This window comes from Cebus imitator, unplaced genomic scaffold (genome assembly GCF_001604975.1).
Source record: "Cebus imitator isolate Cc_AM_T3 unplaced genomic scaffold, Cebus_imitator-1.0 Scaffold426, whole genome shotgun sequence".
In the NCBI taxonomy this organism is placed as follows: domain Eukaryota; kingdom Metazoa; phylum Chordata; class Mammalia; order Primates; family Cebidae; genus Cebus; species Cebus imitator.
In genome coordinates this window covers 1,185,488-1,190,842 of record NW_016107741.1, presented here as the reverse complement: position 1 = coordinate 1,190,842, position 5,355 = coordinate 1,185,488, and positions in this window count along the sequence as shown.

Sequence of the window (5,355 nt, the reverse complement as noted above, 5' to 3'; positions counted from 1 at the left end):
GCCTCCCAAGTAGCTGAGATTACAGGCATGCCCCACCAAGCCCGGCTAATTTTTGTATTTTTAGTAGAGACGGGTTTCTCCGTGTTGGTTAGGCTAGTCTCAAACTCCCAACCTCAACCTCAGGTGATCCACCTGCCTCGGCCTCCCAAAGTTCTGGGATTACAGGTGTGAGCCAGTGCACCTGGCCTCAATTCTAACTGGCTCATGTAGGAACACAGAAAGACTGTTGATGTTTGTGTATTTAATATCCAGCTATATAACTGAACTTTCTATTGTAGTATAATAGCTTTTCCCAAGATTTTCTTGGGCTTTTCTTAGGTATAGGATCAGCTTAGCTGAACAAAGATTCACACACCCTTCTAGGAGAATTATACCTCTTTTCTTTGTCTCCTGACTTACATCATCCTGACTAGAACTTCCAGAGCAATCTAGCTGGGCGTGGTGGTGTACACCTGTAATCCCAGCTACTCAGGAGGCTGAGGCAGGAGAATCACTTGAACCTGGGAGGCAGAGGCTACAGCGAGCCAAGATCATGCCATTGCATTCCACCCTGGGCAAGAGATCGAGACTCCATCTCAAAAAAACAAAACAATAACAACAACAAAAAACTTCCAGAGCAATGTTATGTAACCATGGTAATGACAAGTTTTCAAGTCTGGTTTCCTATTTTCAGGGAATTCTTCTAATGTAGTGATTCACAAATGTGAGACCAGGGGAGGGGGGGTGCTTTGTTGGGGGGAAGGGGGATTTGAACAAGGCCCCGCAGGTGATCCTGAAATGGCCCACACCACTATAACTGTACTAATGCTTCATTGTTAAAGATACATTTGAGACCAGGTTCGATGGCTCACCTAATCTGTCATGCCTTATCTCTAAAAAAAGAAAACAAGATCTGATATACTTTCCTGTACCCTCCCCCATCATCAAATCTATTAGCAAGTGCTACTGGTTTGCTCTCCATGTTTCCAATGCAGACTGTTTCTAATGCAGAATGGAGACAAGCAATTGTTTTGCTGGTCTTCTAGAAATTGAGTTTCTTTCTCTCCTCTTCCCTTTCTTTGTTTTTCCTGTCACAGATTGACCTAATTGTAATCTGTTGTTGCTTGCCATTAAGTATCAATTAAAAAGTTTCCTTGGCCGGGTGGGGTGGCTCACACCTGTAATCCCAGCACTTTGGGAGGCTGAGGTGGGCAGTCACAAGGTGAGGAGATTCTAGACCATCCTGGCCAACATGGTGAAACCCTGTCTCTACTAAAATACAAACAATTCGCCAGGCGTGGTGGCACGCGCCTGTAGTCCCAGCTACTCAGGAGCCTAAGGCAGGGGAATTGCTTGAACTGGGAAGGTGGAGGTTGCAGTGAGCCGAGATTGTGCCACTGCACTCCAGCCTGGAGACACAGCAAGACTCCGTCTTAAAAAAAAAATAAAAATAAGTTTCCTTGAGGCCAGGTGCCTCAAGGCCTATAATCCCAGCACTTTGGGAGGCCAAGGCTTGATCTCAGGAGTTCAAGGCCAGCCTGGGAAACAATACAAAAAATTAGCCAGGCATGGTGGTGTGTGCCTCTGGTCCCAGATCCTTGGAAGGCTGAGATGGGAGCATGGCTTGAGCCCAGGGACCAGAGGTTGCAGTGAACTGAGATTGCACCACTGCACTCCAGCCTTAGTGACAGACCCTGTCTCAGGAAAAAAAAAAATTTCCTTTAAGGAGTGAATTTATGCTCAATTTTCCCACTTCAAAATCAAATATCACACCCTATGAGAAGCCAGTTTGCCCTGTGCCTGAAAATGTTGACATGCTCCCATTAATGTGGGAGGTAAACAGGTGATACTGAAAATAACCAGTGCTGTCAGAACAGTAAGACATGGGAAGGAGCAACAATATAATGCCCCCTTTGTAGCAGTCTTGAAATAAACTATTTATAGCAGAGTAATCACTGATGAGTTCATTTTTTAATTAATAATAATTCATCCAGGTGTTCAAAATAAGTGAGCTTTAGGTAGAAGGAGGAAGACTCTAGTAAGGGATGTTTCCCAGCAGCTGGTCCCTGCACCAGGAACATCAGCATTCACAAGAGACTTGCCAGAAATGCAAATTCCCAACTCAGACTTACTGAATCAGCAAAGCTGGGTGGAAATCCAGGACACTGTGTTTTAACAAGCTCTCCAGGGGATTCAGATGCACCCTCAAGTTTGAGAAGCCCTGCTTTGCAGATACTTTAGGCCCCAGGGGAAGTAGAAAGCCTTCTGAGTTCGGAGGCAGCATGCAAGAAAGCTATCAGCCAAGATATCATCAAATGTGAAACAGGAGTATTGATAACTATCTCTGCCCCATCAGTCAGTTTTGGTCAGGAAAATGCTAGGTATTTCAAACAGGGAGAATTTAATGCAGGACATTAGGGACTGGAAGAATGGGCTGGCTTGGAGAGTGAAGGTCAGAGAAAGAAAGTTACTTCTGGGTTTCAGGAAATTGGGCTGCTGCTGAAGTCCCAGGAAGACATAGCCTATGTTCATGGCTGCCTGTGTCACTGAAGCAGAGGGCTCACAGGAGAATGCTCAGAGAGCATTCCACAGTTCATGAAAGTCACACCTGCTGAGTGGGACCCAGAAGCAGTTACCTAAATCTGTGTAAACAAGACCTATGCTCCTAATACAAGTTACAAAACAAAACTGTTTGTTGTATTAGTACAACAAAAGAGAAGAAATATTTAATGTTTCCCTGGCAACTATAAATACTGAATAGAAAAAGTAACACTCTGCATGACTCCTGCTGGCAACAATGTGTGCAAGCAATGGAGTGGATACTTCCCTGCTGAGCCTTCAGATGAGACCACAGGCCAGCTTGGCAATTTGACTGCAGCTTTGTGAGAGAACTTGAAGCAGAAGCTGTGCCTAAACTCCTGATCCATAGAAGCTGTGAGATAATAATAATTGGGTCTTTCTTTAACCCACTAGTGCTAGGTTAATTTGTTACACAGCAATAGATAACTGACAGAGAACATTTAAAAAAAGTAAAAACAGACCTGAAACATTTTTTAAAAAGTTCAACCTCACTAATAAAATAAATACATGGCTGGTTGTGGTGCCTCACACCTGTAATCCCAGCACACTGGGAGGCTGAGACGAAAGGATTGCTTGACCCCAGGAGTTTCAGACCAGCCTGGGCAATAGTGAGACCACATCTCTAACAAAACAAAACACTTCCCCATGAAATACACATTAAAAATGATGCTGAGATACCATTTCTCACCTATTATGTTAAAAAAAATCAAAAGTTTTACAATATATTCTTTTGATAAGAGTGTGAGGAAGCTGACATTCTCATAGTTTGTTCATGGGAGTGCAAAGTGGGTTACTCTTATAGTGAAACATTTTGCAATTAGTTTTTTAAATTACAGATTTGCTTACCCTTTAATCCAGTAGCCGCAGGAATCTGTCCCAGAGGTATACTGGCAAAAATGCAGAAGGATGTATGCACAAAGTTATAATATGTACACACACACACACACACACACACACACGCACATACACATATACACATACATAACTGGTTGAATAAACTAGGGTACATCCACATAATGGAATACCATGCAGCAATAAAAACAATGAGAAGATCTCTGCACATTCATATAGAGCAATCTCCAGGAATTTATTGTCAGGTGAAAAAGCAAGGTATCAAATATATATATATATATATATATATATATATATATATATATATATATTATGATAGTATTTTGTAAGAAATTGAATAAATATAAACACACCCTTCTGTCTGCAAAAAGAGGAAAAAACAAAAAAACTGGAAAATGAACCAGAAATGTAAAAGTCACCTATGGTGGGAGACAATATAATAGAGACAGAAATATAAGTTTATTCAGATTTTTCTGAAGAAATATGGCTGTATAATTTTGACTTTGAAAATTAGATAAATATTCCACATATTCAAAATGGAAACTATATCAAAAAGACAAAGATAATCCCATAGAAAACTATGTCAAAAAGACAAAAGTAATGATATCAAAAATAGAAAAGCCAAAATGAATAAATTTAACTGTTTATCAAATTAGTGACATAATCATAAAAAGAAAATCATTACAGGCCAGGCACAGTGGCTCAAACCTATAATCCCAGCACTTTAGGAAGCCAAGGCTGGCAGATCTCTTGAGGCTAAGAGTTTGAGACCAGCCTGGTCAACATGGCAAAACCCCATCTCTACTAAAAATACAAAAATTAGCCAGGTGTGGTGGCGCACACACCTGTAGTCCCAGCTACTCAGAAGGCTGGGGCACCAGAATTGCTTGAACCTGAGAGGTGGTGGTTGCATAGTTGCAGTGAGCCTAGATCTTACCACTGCATGCCAGCTTGGCAACAGAGTGAGACTTTGTCTGAAAAAAAAAAAAAAAAAGAACAACCATATATCCTGGTTCTGTTCACTAAAAAGACCTAATATAATGACAACTGAGTGGATAAGCACCACCAGTGCCCAAATTGTGGTTTCTAAATCCTGTCTTCATCTCCAGGGCTCACTAAAGGAACCACATAGCTGATTCAAGGTCTTGTGCCTGACATATACAAGATACACTTGGAAATCTTGTTGAGGGGTGAAAAAGAAAGGCTCAAAGGCTAATGGGGACTGCTAAAGGGCATGGAGTTTCCTTTTGGGGTGATGAAAATGTTCTGCAATTAGACGGTAGTGATGGTTGTACAACTCTGTGAATATACTAAAAAGTACTGACTTGGACACATTAAAGGGTGAATTTTACAGTCTGTGAATTATACTTCAACAAAATGTTATTTAAAATATTATTAAAATATTTTTAATAACAAGACAAAAAGCGTAATGGGGACAACATCACTGCTACCATGCAAATTATGGGAATGACATCCATAAAACTGCTACATGATCTTACTGCATGTAGAGTTTGCTGTGCTCCTGGGATAAATATTAACATAATTTTTAGTCATGTTTCTTGGAAAAATGGAAAATGTCTTTGGTATCAATTCAATTTTATTAAAATTCCTATTTTTTCCTAAACTTTAAATGTAGAAACCAATACTCAAAGCTTTTTAATAAAACGGGTTTCAGCAAAATATATATGTGCTCATTAATATTCTAGGAAGGTTTTTAACTGGTAAAGTTAATTTGTTTAAAAAATAAGCTTCAGATTATGAGATGAGGGAATTTCTAGACTGTACATGAAAAAAATAATTTTGGGGGCTGGGCACGGTGGCTCACACCTGTAAGCCCAGAACTCTGGGAGGCCAAGGCTGGTGGATCACCTATCACCTGAGGTCAGGAGTTTGAGGCCAGCTGACCAACAAGGTGAAACACAATCTCAACTAAAAATACAAAAA